Consider the following 15,210-nt stretch of genomic DNA (forward strand, 5'->3'; position numbering starts at 1 on the left):
TTTTTAATATTGGGCTATCTGTTCTAAGATGCAGCCTGAACTTCTGTAAATACGAATGCCAAGTTATACTATTAGCTTAGTTTGTAGTATTTTGAACCTTTGACATGAATCTTTTGATTTTTAACAATGTTGTAATATGCCTTTCTTGGATTAATTTTATTGATAAACCAATTGCAACGTGGCTTTGTAAGGTTTTTGAGTAGACTTGTAGCTCAGGTTGTGGATGTTGTGGTTGATTGGCTCACTGAGCTGGTTCGTTGTTCTGCAGACGATTCGGTACCCTGCTGGGTAACATCAGTGCAGCCTCCAATGAAGCGCTGTTAGGTTTTCCCACCTGGTGTTTAAACTCTGGTGTCCGTTGAGTTGGATCACCTCACTTCCAGTTTTCCTTTTGCAGTGGAGTGTATACAGGATCTAGCTGTATGTGTTTGTTGATGGCTTCACCATTTTGTGGTGGTTTTGTGCTTGCAACTGTATTGAAGTAAAGATAAAATAGTCACGGACATACCAGACTATAGGATTGCTATCTTATTCAAGAGAGAGACAGCCGATTTGTTTAACGCAAGAGTCGACATGCCTTAGTTAGGGAGACAGGTTGAGAAGGAGAGTCCTTCATGATAACCTCAGCCATTGCAGGAACTGAACCCATACTGTTAGCATCACTCTGCATCACAAGTCAGCTGTTCAGCACACTGAACTAACCAACTCCCTGGATTGGAACAAGTCACTTAATATACACAATCAATACATTTTCAAATTTAACTCAAAATACTTTGTTACACCATACATTTTGGGGGCAATATTTTGACTGCTCACTTAAAGTGGATTTTGTATTTATGTAACACTTACTTATTCAATGGCATTTTTTAAAAAAATCGGTTCAGCTCTCAAGTTATGCCAGTTCATTCCTATAGCTTGTTAGAAGCAAGGATCCTGCCAAAAATTTCTATGTTCAGGAAGTTTGCTGACTTCTTTATTGCAAACCCTGTGCTCCTTAGACCAGTATAATTTTTTGTTTTACTTTAGTGGAAAGTACTTGATGCAGATGGAGACTGGGAAATGTCTTGACAAGTTTTTGTTAATAGTTGGGCTTTTAGACAGGACATTAATGATCCTAAAAGGAGCTAGGTAGACTGATACTGTAATTTATTGGTGTTTTGTGTGAATAACTATAACTCAAGTTATGTTAGTCTTTTGATGGGCAAAGAGTTTAAAATTATCTTGAACTGAATTCTTTAATGAGGCGAGAGGAAGAAAGTTACAGAATTGACTATTTGGTTGTATTCAAATATGAAACTAATGTGATATTAAATTGCAGCAGAATTCAATTATTGGGAATACTGATAGTGTAGTGGAAGAAGTAGGGCATGTTTAAATAGTTTGTCATCAATGCTGTGTTTCCCAGACGTATTTTGGTATTTCTGCAATAGCAAAAATTGCAACACCCCCTTAATTGTTAGGCGATTAATTTTGACAACGGCAAATTTGGGGAGAAAAATTCTGAAGTTAACTTGGAAATTTGTTGTAGTGATCTGACTATCGGTCATCTCTGCTAACAGTTTATATTGTGCAATCATGTATTCAAGTGTTTAAATTTCTGCGTGGAGTCAATGGCTACATGCCAAACCTGAGAGCATTGTTGTGTGCAATAACTTGCATATACCCAAGAAGAACTTTATAGTGTGCCTGGTTTTGTCAATGTTTTCAATGTTAAAACATTCATACTTAATTGCATTTTTTTATATATGACTGTTTGTTTATTCTGTCACAACAATCCTATTTTCTTGTAAAGTAATTTTGTATGCACCCTCTTCACAGTTTCAGGAAGATCAAATGTTGCCTACAGGATGATATGGAATAGATTGTTTTAAAAATCAACTTTTTGCTTCTTTGGAAGTGTAATTTCAAAGTTATCCAGATTTAATGCTCAGTTTAACTTTTTTATGAACAGAAAGGGCCAAGAGCTTTTGTTTCTTGAAACAAGAGAATGATAGAAATTAAAGACCAGCTGCTTCCTATAGACCAGAAGATAAAGTGAAAACTGGTCACAAGTGATGAATTTTATCCCCAATTAAATCAAAGATACCGTGGTGTCTTTATTTTTGAAAAAGAGTGAAGGCTTCAAAATCACTTTTCTTAAAACGTAAGTTAAACGGCACTGCAAATTCATGTATATTGCCCATCCATGCTTGTCCTTTGAGAAGGCAATGATGAGCTACCTTGGATAGCTATAGTGCATGCAGTGCTGATTGTGGAGGCTGATCACAGTCTTTTGATGCAGTAAAGAAATGGTAATAGATTTCCAAGTCAGGATGGTATGAGACTTGGAGACAAACTTGGACCTGGTGTTCTACCCAAGCATCTGTTGAGCATGAGATGGTAGGGATAACAGGTTTGGAAGGTACTGTCAAAAGAACTTTGGTCAGTCAGTAGAGTGCACGTTGCCACCTGTAGATGTATTTCCTGAATGTATAATTTCACCATATTTAATCAGATGTGTTCTTACTTGGTGGAATAAGTTTCCAAGAACATTTTGTGATACCTTGTGTAATCCTTAATATGGTGAGTGTATGTTTTATGGTCTAACCTAGGGTTACTTACAATCAAAATATTCTTGGTTATTCTCATAGTCTATGTGGAAATGAACCAATCTTGGCCAAACAAGTGTAGGTTATCGAAAATGTTCCATGATCCTGTGGTTGGCAGAGAAATTCATCTGAGGATTTAGCTTCTGTTTGCTGAAATTCCTGGAAGGTGCTTGTGCCATTATAAGGTGTCCACTTTGATTCGTAAAGCTGTCACTGGATTGTCAAGGTCATTTGATGTCAGAATAAAACTTACGTGCATGAATTCATGCTCCTTACTTTATAGCCACTTTAGGTAGAAAGCTGGAGTATTACGTAAAAGACCAAGTACACACATGTATTCAGGAACACTGGCATTCTGAAAATGCAATGAATACTAATTTGCTGGGAGAAACATAATTTTGAAATCTTAATTGGAAATAATTTATACTTGCAAATAAATTGTAAACGAATTATTAATTTTAAAAGTTTGCCTTATGCACAGCTGAAAATAGTGCGAGAACAAGGTACTTTGTTTTTTTTTAACCAGCTCATTACACGCATAGGAGTACCACAAGCTTCTGCAGTGAAAAAATTCCTGAACAAAACACTTTTTTTCGTCTATACTGGGTTCGCTCAGTACAAAAATGCCCTTTTTTTTGGCAGCATAATTTACTATCTATGCAAAGATCAGTGTAGGCCAGGTCAGTCAATTTCTAATACAACATATCAAAAGTCAAAAGTACCCATTGTACTCCAAAGTAAATGAATAGTTGTAGTTATCTTTTGGTCTGTTTTAATTTGGGGGCTTTTACTTGATTTTCATTTATGATATAATTAAGATACCTGTTAATGTGCACACTTCCTTAGAACATTGCCCAGTTCATCATGCAGAAGATATACAACCAGCACGACTCCGATTTTAATGAATGTGGGTGTGCCAGCACAGATATCATTGCCATGGCATTTTGCATACTAATAAAATGAGTACATTCCAGAACCTGAGTGGATAATGTCTGCGAAGATATGCTGCGGGGATATGTCTGAGATGGTGACTATTCAGCCTATTGCATACATATGCAATGATGTTGTCACTTTAAAAGGGTTAGTCTGTGTCTGTGTCTGTGTCTGTTTTTATTTGAAGAGGGGCAATAAAGGCAGAGGTGTTGAATGGGCTACTGGATATGGCCTAAGTGAATAGCTTAGGAGGCTTTTAGGTTTTTTTTTAAAACCTTAATAATGGAAAGGTGGTTGCCAATTCTCTCAGATCAGTCTTTCTAGTTCTTTTTCTTAGTTGTAGCTGTAAGAAACTGTTTGGGTCTCAGAGTTGGAACTTCAGTAAATGATTTCTAATTGCTACTTCCTCTGAAATCTCTATTGATATTGTTCTCTTCTGGATTGGAGAATTGCATGTAAGAATCTGTCTAAATTTACCTTTCTGCCAAGGGATGTGTTTTGGGGATGTTACTATACTGGAACGTTTAATTAGTAATGGGTGCTTGTACCTGTTATTTGGTTAAGTTTCCCATTAGTTAAGTTAGTCTAAATTCCTCTTTTCTTTTGTTTGTACTTTAACTAGAGTATTTAAATTGTGTTCTGTTTAAAGGTGAGTAGTTTGACTAATCGCCATACATCTGGAGCACACAGTTCACATCTACCTTTTTTAAAAAATAAGTAGTAGTTAGCATCAAGGCTACCGTCTTAAAATATTTTGTGGGGGGTCTGGTCTGCTCTGTAACATGCTGTCTTGGTCAGTCTGCTGTAGCAGTGTACTGAGGATTTCTTAAACCTCTAAATACAAGGAGAACGATCTTAATATTTCCATGGTGTCCTATTGACTAACGTCTTTCATCTGTGGTAATATCCTGGTAAACCTCTTTTTCAGACCATTTTGAAATCCTTTGCACCATCCTAAAGCTATCGTTTTGTTTTTTTTTTACTCAGCATGTTCTGAGATGTTTTACACCTCTGGAGTCGATGGGACTTGGGCCTGGATGTCTTGGCCTAGAGGTAGGGATACTACCACCAAACCAGACGAACCCTTTGCATCTTTCCTGAATGACATTCCCTAATCAGCCTGTTGAGAGAAGTCATGACATCCTTCTAGAGTAGATGGGGCTTGAAGCTGGGCTTCCTATCTTGGAGGTAGGAATGTTACCACTGTGCCACAAGAACCCTTTGCACCTTTCCTGAAATATGATTCCTACACTGGTGAACAAGCACCGATTTAAACCAAAGCGATTACACTATAACTTCAAAAATGGAAGAATAAAATAAGATTTTTTTTAAAAAAAGTAAGCCAGTTGGTACTTTTAAACACCTTTGTCAGTTATTTCAGGTGGTTGGACAGCTAAGTTGTGATGCATAGTAATGATAACAGGTTTAGTTCATTTCCTCCTCCAACTAAAGTTAGCTAATAAAATGAGTACATTCCAGGACCTGAGTGGATAATCTCTGCCAAGAGATGCTGCAGAGATATGTCTGAGATGGTGACTATTCAGCCCATTGCATGTGTATGTAATGATGTTGTCACTTTAAAAAGGTTAGCTTGTCGTGTGTGCGTGTGTTTTTTTTTGAAGACTGTCAGTAAAGGCAGAGTTGTTGAATGGGCTACTGGATACTCCAACTAAAGTTAGCTAGCATGAATGGTTGATTCTCCTCAACCTTTCCCTTCACTTGAGGTGTAGTGACCCACAGATTAAACCATTACTAAGATAACAAAGTGCGAAGCTGGATGAACACAGCAGGCCAAGCAGCATCTCAGGAGCACAAAAGCTGATGTTTAGGGCCTAGACCCTTCTTCAGAGAGGGGGATGGGGAGAGGGTTCTGGAATAAATGGGGGGAGAGAGGGGGAGGCGGACCGAAGATGGAGAGAAAAGATGATAGGTAGGGAGGGGATAGGTCAGTCCGGGGAAGACGGACAGGCCAAGGGGATGGGATAAGGTTAGTAGGTAGGAAATGGAGGTGCGGCTTGAGGTGGGAGGAAGGGATCGGTGAGAGGAAGAACAGGTTAGGGAGGCGGAGACAGGCTGGGCTGGTTGTGTGGTGCAATGGGGGGAGGGGACGAACTGGGCTGGTTTTGGGATGCAGTGGGGGAAGGGGAGATTTTGAAGCTTGTGAAGTCCACATTGATACCATTGGGCTGCAGGGTTCCCAAGCAGAATATGAGTTGCTGTTCCTGCAACCTTCGGGTGGCATCATTGTGGCACTGTAGGAGGCCCATGATGGACATGTCATCTGAAGAATGGGAGGGGGAGTTAAAATGGTTCGTGACTGGGAGGTGCAGGAGCTCGAACAGTTTGTCCACTTCACCCACAACTTGCACTCCAACCTCAAGTTCACCTCGGCCATCTCCAACACATCCCTCACCTTCCTGGACCCCTCAGTCTCCATCTCAGGTAACCAGCTAGAAACTGATGTCCATTTCAAGCCCACTGACTCCTACAGCTACCTAGAATACATCTCCTTCCACCCACCCTCCTGCAAAAATTCTTCCCTCTATTTCCAAGTCCTCCGCCTCTGCCGCATCTGCTCCCAAGATGAGGCATTCCACTCCCGCACATCCCAGATGTCCACGTTCTTCCAGGACCGAACCCCCCCCCCCCCCCCCCGCAGTGGTCGAGAACGCCCGCAACATATCCCTCACAACCGCCCCAAGAGGATCCCCCTCATTCTCACATACCACCCCCACCAACCTCCAGATACAACGCATCATCCTCCGACACTTCCGCCATCTACGATCCAACCCCCCCACCCAAGACATTTTTCCATCCCCCCCCACTTCTCTCTCTTCCAGAGAGACCACTCTCTCCGTGGCTCCCTTGTCCGCTCCACACTCCCCTCCAAGCCCACCACACTCGGAACCTTCCCCGCAACCACAGGAAGTACTACACTTGCCCCCACACCACCTCCCTCACCCCCGTCCCAGGCCCCAAGATGACTTTCCATATTTGGCAGATGAACATCTGCCAATGTGGTATGCTGTATCCATTGTACCCGGTGTGGCTACCTCTACATTGGGGACCGCTTTGCAGAACACCTCCACTCGGTTTGCAATAAACAACTGCATCTCCCAGTCACGAACCGTTTTAACTCTCCCCTCCCGTTCCTCAGACGACATGCCCATCATGGGCCTCCTGCAGTTCCACAATGATGCAGGAACAGCAACTCATATTTTGCTTGGGAACCCTGCAGCCCAATGGTATCAATGTGGACTTTCACAAGCTTCAAAATCTCCCCTTTCCCCAATGCATCCCAAAACCAGCCCAGCCTGTCTCCACCTCCCTAACCTGTTCCTCCTCTTCCCCCATCCCTGCCTCCCACCCTAAGCCGCACCTCCATTTCCTACCTACCAACCTTATCCCATCCCCTTGACCTGTCTGTCTTCCCTGGACTGACCTATCCCCTCCCTACCTCCCCACCTATACTCTCCTCTCCACCTATCTTCTTTTCTCTCCACCTTCAGTCCACCTCGCCCCCCCCCCCCCTAGTTATTCCAGAACCCTCTCCCCATCCCCCTCTCTGATGAAGGGTCTAGGCCCGAAATGTTAGCTTTTGTGCTCCTGAGATGCTGCTTGGCTTGCTGTGTTCATCCAGCTTCACGCTTTGTTATCTTGGATTCTCCAGCATTAAATGCCAACTTTACCTTTACCTTTTTCATAACTAAATTGATAGTTCAGCAAGTTTTTATATACAGCGACACCTATGTGTCACAGCTCATCATTTATACAATAAATTGTGCACTTTCCCTGTCGCTGTAGTTAGCTCCCCCTCAAAGTGTGTCATTTTATATTGTGTACGTGAAATTCTGTTTGCCATGCTTCTGACAATTTCACCATCCTGTTTGTTATCCTGAAGCTTATTAATGTGCCAGGTTTTTGATTTTTCAGCAACCTCTATCAGGTTGCTTTCTTCATATGAGTCCAAGTTGTTCCTAAGTGTTGTGGACCCAAAACTGATCCTGGAGGTGGTGATTGTGGAAAAACACTAACTCATAAAGAATATATATCAACTATGAGCTAAGTGTATATCCTTCTAGTAGAATTTCTTTTTACTGAGATGTATTAGAATCTATGTCACAAAGGTCTGTCTAAAATTTTGAGGTAGAATGTTACTCATGTTGTTATTGTGATCTAGAAAAGAAGTAAGGGTGGGGAAAAAATTTTAATTTTTCATGCCCAAGTAATCAGCGTATGGAATGCTTTGCCAAGATGTGGAGTGGAGGCAGATTCAGTTTGAGGCATTCAGTCTGGCATTGGATGATTGTTTGAATAATAATGTGCAAGGGTATGGGTAGAAAGCAAGAGATTGGCACTAGGTAGCAATGCTCATTTGAAGAGTTGGTGCCGACGCAATGGGCCAGATGGGTTCTTTCTGTCTTATGATTTCTGTGATTCTGTACAACTACATTGTCTTAGCTTTCATAGGCTTTCAGTAGCTTAATGAGCCTCCCACTAAAGTGTTGACCAGTGCCCTGTACAAATCTAAATGTACGTTCATTGCGCTGCTTTGAACAATCTTTTGTTACCTCATCAAAAATGAATAAAGTTGGCCAGAAAAGATTTGCCTATTTAGCAGATCCATGCTGGTTCTCCTTAATTAACCTGTGTCTTTCCAAATGAAAGTTTTTGACCCTGATGATGATGACTTTCAGAGTTTTTCCTATTGAGGTCTTTCATGAATTCAATGTTTTTAGGCCATCAGGCTCCTGAGGTGGAATATGAGGTGTTGTTCCTCCAGTTTGCATTGTGTCATTGTGGCTGGATGTCACGCAGGGAGTGGGAGGAGGAGTTAAAATGGCTAGCGACTGGAAGACGGTGTTGATTATTGTGTACGGAATGCAGGTGCTCCACAAATGTTTTCTTCCCTTCATCACAGGATGAGGGCATCACTGACTAGGCAGCATTTATTTCCCATCCCTAATTGCCCAGGGGTGTAGTTAAAAGTCAACCACACTGCTGTGGATCAGGAGTCACATGTTGACCAGACCAGGTAAGGATGGCAATTTCGTTCCCTAAAGGACATCAGTGAACCGGGTGGGTTTTTCTGACAAACGATTTGTGGTCATCATTAAACTCTTAATTCCAGGTGTTTATTGAATTCAAATTCCACCATTTGCCATGGTGGGATACGAACCTGGGTACCCAGAACATTATTTGGGTTTCTGGATTAACAGTCCAGTGATAATACCACTTGGTCGTTGCCTCCCATATCTGTCAGCATCTTCATTTGCTCTTAATGTAGAGGAGGCCACATTTGGAAGCAACAGATATGGTAGACCAGGTAGGAGGATGTACAGGTGAACCCTCTGTCGGGTATGGAAAATTTGTCTTGGGCCTTGGGGGGCCTGTGTAGCATCTCCTGCAGTTGCAAGGAAAGGTGCTGGCTGTGGTGGTGTTAGTCGGGAGTGTGCAGCAGACGAGGGAGTCATGGAGTGAGTGGTCCCTATGAAAGGCAGATAGGTCTAAGAAGGGAAATAGCTCTTTGGTGAATCAGATTGTAGGTGGCAGAAATGGCGGAGGATGACGCACTGGATGCGTTTCTATGCTTAGGCAATCGGGCTGTAGGCTCCTGAGGCGGAGATTTCAAAATCTCCCCACCTCCTGTCTAACCCTCCCTCTTATCCCCACTTCCTTGACCTGGAACTACTTGTGCATCTCTTTTCCCAACTATCCGCCTCAGCCTTCCCAATGACCAATCCTCATTACCCCTACCTGCATCCGCCTATCGCCATCCCACCTACCTTCCCCCAGCCTCACCCCTTTTCCCTGTCATTATTTCCCAGCTTCCTGCCCCCTCGCCAGCCCTGATGAAGGGCCTAGGCCCGAAACATTGACTCTCCTACACCTCTGCTGCTTGACTTGCCGTGTTCCTCCAGCTCCACACTGAATTAACTTTCCCCCATTTGTGTGTTTAGCTGCCCTGGACTTAGTTTCTGATTTAGCCCCATCTCCACTTTCTAGAGGACCAAGAGTTGATCCTGTGGTACATGTTGATTTAAAGCTTGTTATTTCTACCTTTCTACTGGGCAATTTTAGATAGAATTTGTCACAGATTCTGACACTTTTCAGTGAAAAGTGAACGAACCACTTCATGAAGAATGTGCTGAGACCATTCTGAGTTAAAAGCAAGATTTGTAAAATCAGCATGCTCCTTGAATTGCTGTTTAGTGCAAAACCAAATGAACATTTTGAGCAAGCTTACATTTTCCGAATGGATTCGTGCATATTTTCATGTTAAATTGCACATTCGTGAATTTCAGTTTCTGGCTCTCACCACTTTATCAACGCAGCTGTGCTGTTTCAGGAGTTTTCTTTATTAAATAAGCCTATGTTAATTGGAATTATGACTACAGAGGATGTTCACTTACAAACATCTTGCATTGAGCAGCAACTTTCCTTATACTGCAAGTTAAACAAGTTTCATGTTTATTAAAAATATTTGGATGGAATAAATGGAATTTACAGGGACCTTTTGATTTTCTTTTGGTCTTTTGTAATATAGTGTTATGTTTTCCAGAAGTGCATTTTCAGCTATTCTGTTTAAATTCTGTAAATGGGCCTTTATACTGAATCATGTGGGCTTATACACCTCTTGAAATCATAGTCAGTTAGTCATGAGTGAAAGAATGTTTATAAACCTGGTGGCTGAATGTCCTTTTATTTTCAATACAGAAATTGCAATTTTAAGCAAAAGTGTTTGTAATGTTTTTAGTAATTTATTTAAAGCTTTAAATTTATTCTGAAGCTTAGAGCTGCACTTAATTGTTGTTAATGTCTCGAGAGAAAGAAGCCTTTAAAGACCAAAAGTTACCATTGAGCCTCTGTAACCAAGTCTTATCTCTGAGAATATTAAGCCTGAGGTGATGGCGTAAAGTATTAGTTTCTTTTTGCCTATTGGAGAGGCTGTTGTTCTTTTGATTTTTGTTAATATTACTGTACCAGTAAGAAATAAGAGTTTACTTCTGGGTAGAGAAACAACACTTGTAACGCACTTGCCAGCAGTGTAGCTGGTTCCAGTTTGATGCCTTGTTGTTGAGAGGAGTTACGGGGAGGTAGTTACTCCTCAAATACAGGAAAAAGGCAGATGGGTTACGGTCAGGGGACAGAAAAGGAACCGGCAGGCAGTGCAGGGATCCCCTGTGGCCATTCCCCTCAACAATAAGTATACCATTTTGGATACTGTTGGGGGGGGGGACTTACCAGGGGAAAGCAGTGGGGCACAGGTCTCTGGCACAGAGTCTGTCCCTGCTGCTCAGAAGGGAAGGGGGAAGAGGAGCAAAGCATTAGTCATTGGGGACTCCATAGTTAGGGGGACAGATAGGAGGTTCTGTGGGGATGAGAGAGACTCGTGGTTGGTGTGTTGCCTCCCAGGTGCCAGGGTGCGTGATGTCTCTGATCGTGTTTTTGGGATCCTTAAGGGGGAGGGGGAGCAGCCCCAAGTCGTGGTCCACATTGGCACCAACAACAGGTAGGAAGAGAGACGGGGATTTAAGGCAGAAATTCAGGGAGCTAGGATGGAAGCTGAGAGCTAGGACAAAGAGTTGTTGTCTCTGGTTTGTTGCCCGTGCCACGTGCTAGTGAGGCGAGGGAATAGGGAGAGAGAGGAGTTGAACACATGGCTACAGGGATGGTGCAGGAGGGAGGGTTTTGGATTCTTGAATAATTTGGGGCTCTTTCTGGGGTAGGTGGGACCTCTACAAGCAAGATGGTCTTCACCTGAACCAGAGGGGTACCAATATCCTGGGGGGGGAAATTTGCTCAGGCTATTCGGGTGGGTTTAAACTAATTCAGCAGGGGGATGGGCACCAAAATTGTAGTTCGACTGTAGAAAAGGTTGAGAGTAGAGTGGTCCGAAATAAAGTTTCAGGGAAGCAAGATGGCACCGGCAAGCAAGAAGTTGGATTGAAGTGTGTCTACTTCAATGCCAGGAGCGTCCAGAATAAGGTGGGTGAACTTGCAGCATGGGTTAGTACCTGGGACTTTGTGGCCATTTCGGAGACATGGATAGAGCAGGGACAAGAATGGTGGTTGCAGGTTCCGGGATTTAGATGTTTCAGTAAGAACAGAGAAGATGGTAAAAGGGGCAGAGGTGTAGCATTGTTGGTCAAGGACGGTATTACAGTTGCCGACAGGGTGTTTGGGGACTCGTCAACTGAGGTAGTATGGGCTGAGGTTAGAAACAGGAAAGGAGATGACACCCTGTTGGGAGTTTTCTATAGGCCTCTGAACAGTTCCAGAGATGTAGAGGAAAGGATAGCAAAGATGATTCTTGATAGGAGTGATAGAGACAGGGTAGTTGTCGTGGGGGACTTCAACTTTCCAAATATTGACTGGAAACACTGTAGTTCGAGTACTATAGATGGGTCAGTTTTTGTCCAGAGTGTGCAGGAGGGCTTCCTGACACAGTATGTAGATAGGCCAACAAGGGGCGAAGCCACATTAGATTTGGTACTGGGTAATGAGCCCGGCCAGGTGTTAGATTTGGAAGTAGGTGAGCACTTTGGTGATAGCGATCACAATTCTGTTATGTTTACTTTAGTGATGGAAAGGGATAGGTGTATACCACTGGGCAAGAGTTATAGCTGGGGGAAAGGCAAGTACGATGAGATTAGGCAAGATTTAGGGAGCATAGAATGGGGAAGGAAACTGCAGGGGATGGGCACATTAGAAATGTGGAGCTTATTCAAGGAAAAGCTCCTGTGTGTCCTAGATAAATATGTACCTGTCAGGCAGGGGGGAAGCTGTAGAGTGCGGGAGCCGTGGTTTACGAAGGAGGTGGAATCTCTGGTCAAGAGGAAGAAGAAGGCTTATGTTAGGATGAGATGTGAAGGCTCAGTTAGGGCACTTGAGGGCTACAAGGTAGCCAGGAAAGACCTAAAGAGAGCTCAGAAGAGCCAGGAGGAGACGTGAGAAGTTGTTGGCGGATAGGATCAGGGTAAACACTAAGGCTTTCTATAGGTATTTAAGGAATAAAAGAATGGTGAAAGTAAGATTAGGCCCAATCAAGGATTGTAGTGGTAAGTTGTGTGTGGAGTCAGATGAGATAGGGGAAGCGCTAAATGAATATTTTTCAACAGTATTCACTCTAGAAAACAACAATGTTGTCGAGGAGAATACAGAGATACAGGCTACTAGATTAGGTGGGATTGAGATTCAGAAGGAAGAGGTATTAGAAATCCTTCAGAAGGTGAAGATAGATAAGTCCCCTGGGCCAGATGGGATTTATCCTCGGATTCTCTGGGAAGCCAGGGAGGAGATTGCCGAGCCTTTGGCATTGATCTTTAACTCGTCATTGTCTACAGGAATAGTGCCAGATGACTGGAGGATAGCAAATGTGGTTCCCCTGTTCAAGGAGGGGAGTAGAGACAGCCCTGGTAATTATAGACCAGTGAGCCTTACCTCAGTTGTTGGTAAAGTGTTGGAAAAGTTTATAAGGGATAGGATTTATAATCATCTAGAAAAGAATAAATTGATTAGGGATAGTCAGCACGGTTTTGTGAAGGGAAGGTCGTGCCTCACAAACCTTATTGAGTTCTTTGAGAAGGTGACCAAACAGGTAGATGAGAGTAAACCAGCTGATATGGTGTATATGGATTTCAGCAAGGCGTTCAATAAGGTTCCCCACAATAGGCTATTGTACAAAATGCGGAGGAATGGAATTGTGGGAGATATAGCAGTTTGGATCGGAAATTGGCTTGCTGAAAGAAGACAGAGGGTGGTAGTTGATGGGAAATGTTCATCCTGGAGACCAGTTACTAGTGGTGTACCGCAAGGATCGGTGTTGGGTCCACTGCTGTTTGTCATTTTTATAAATGATCTGGATGAGGGCGTAGAAGGATGGGTTAGTAAATTTGCAGACGACACTAAGGTCGGTGGAGTTGTGGATAGTGACGGAGGATGCTGTAGGTTGCAGAGAGACATAGATAAGCTGCAGAGCTGGGCTGAGAGGTGGCAAATGGAGTTTAATGCAGACAAGTGTGAGGTGATGCACTTTGGTAGGAGTAACCAGAAGGCAAAGTACAGGGCTAATGGTAAGATTCTTAGCAGTGTAGATGAGCAGAGAGATCTCGGTGTCCATGTACACAGATCCTTAAGTTGCCACCCAGGTTGACGGGGCTGTTAAGAAGGCATACAGTGTTTTAGCTTTTATTAATAGAGGGATTGAGTTCCGGAACCAAGAGGTTATAGTGAAGCTGTACAAAACTCTGGTGCGGCCGCACTTGGAGTATTGTGTACAGTTCTGGTCACCGCATTATAAGAAGGATGTGGAAGCTTTGGAAAGGGTGCAGAGGAGGTTTACTAGGATGTTGCCTGGTATGGAGGGAAGGTCTTCCGAGGAAAGGCTGAGGGACTTGAGGCTGTTTTCATTAGAGAGAAGAAGGTTGAGAGGTGACCTAATTGAAACATATAAGATAATCAGAGGGTTAGATAGGGTGGAAAGGGAGAGCCTTTTTCCTGGGATGGTGACGGCGAGCACGGGGGGGCATAGCTTTAAATTGAGGGGTGAAAGATATAGGACAGATGTCAGAGGTAGTTTCTTTACTCGGAGAGTAGTAAGGGAATGGAATGCTTTGCCTGCAATGGTAGTAGATTTGCCAACTTTAGGTACATTTAAGTCGTCATTGGATAAGCATATGGACGTACATGGAGTAGTGTAGGTTAGATGGACTTGAGATCGGTATGATAGGTCGGCACAACATCGAGGGCCGAAGGCCCTGTGCTGTGCTGTAATGTTCTATGTTCTAACTCCTATAGGTTGCACTAGTATAGTTTTAAGTCACTTGCTGTTGTCAATAATACAAATTTAAAGGATCTGCGCATCTTATTTTCTTGCTGTTCGAGCTAAGCTTAATTTTGTTACAGAACTGCTAATTTTTATCCCTTTTTTATCCGATAAGTTGATTTTATTTTCAAAAATTTTATCCATCTTGTCTGGTATCAAATTTATTTTGATCTCTTTGCAGTAACCCCTTCTATATACAGCCCCTTCCATTTGAAGAGGGGAGAAGAGTGCAAGTAACTTCATTTCAGTTGAGAGATTGAAAGGGAAATGTTGTATGACTAGTTATTGCCCCTTTATTTAATTGAATTTTGATTGAATTCAGACTGCAATTTCTTTTAGCACAATACCATTATCTTCTGAACAGAATCATTTGTCATTTGACAAACTTACAAGATCCAAGAAATTGGTTTAAAGAAGGTTTTTACATCGCACATGACGACTGCTATATTTTGATTGTATATACTCTCACCCTAGAGACTGGGCGACCTTGTTTGCTTTATATCTTCATTTCTGTTTGTTGGACTGAGGTCCAGCTCAGCAATAAGATGACAGTTTTCTCTTTGATCACAACGCACAGACCATCCAGAGCAGTTTTAGCACAAGGCTTTATCTTAATAAGTATTAAACTATCCTAAACGTATTTCCTACATTTGAGCTTCTGTGGATAGCTGATTTACGAAATGGAAAAGAATGGCAGATCTGCCAACATCTGAAAATTTGACACCTACAATTGGAATCTATCTTTGCTCTTGAGATGCTGACAGTGTCTTTCCAGCCTTTTATAGGTTTTGAACATTTTCAAGAAATGAAGAACACTGCAGTAGGGATGTTATTCTGAGTTGAAACTGAATTAAAGTCTCT

At 42.5% G+C, this 15,210-nt stretch overlaps 1 protein-coding gene across 6 annotated transcripts in view; it reads left to right on the top strand.

Annotated features, from left to right (window-relative positions):
* LOC125465753 (casein kinase I) overlaps positions 1-15,210 on the top strand; it is an 89,709-nt gene that overhangs the window by 3,377 nt on the left and 71,122 nt on the right. Inside the window, exon 2 of one of the 6 annotated variants that reach the window (XM_048559534.2) lies at positions 4,509-4,574. The exons of 4 other annotated variants lie outside the window; for them this stretch is intronic. The gene's annotated coding sequence lies outside the window, so the exon portion shown is untranslated. One more of the 6 variants, XM_048559535.2, reaches the window with a different exon arrangement.

The sequence above is a fragment of the Stegostoma tigrinum genome, chromosome 30, assembly GCF_030684315.1.
Source record: "Stegostoma tigrinum isolate sSteTig4 chromosome 30, sSteTig4.hap1, whole genome shotgun sequence".
In the NCBI taxonomy this organism is placed as follows: domain Eukaryota; kingdom Metazoa; phylum Chordata; class Chondrichthyes; order Orectolobiformes; family Stegostomatidae; genus Stegostoma; species Stegostoma tigrinum.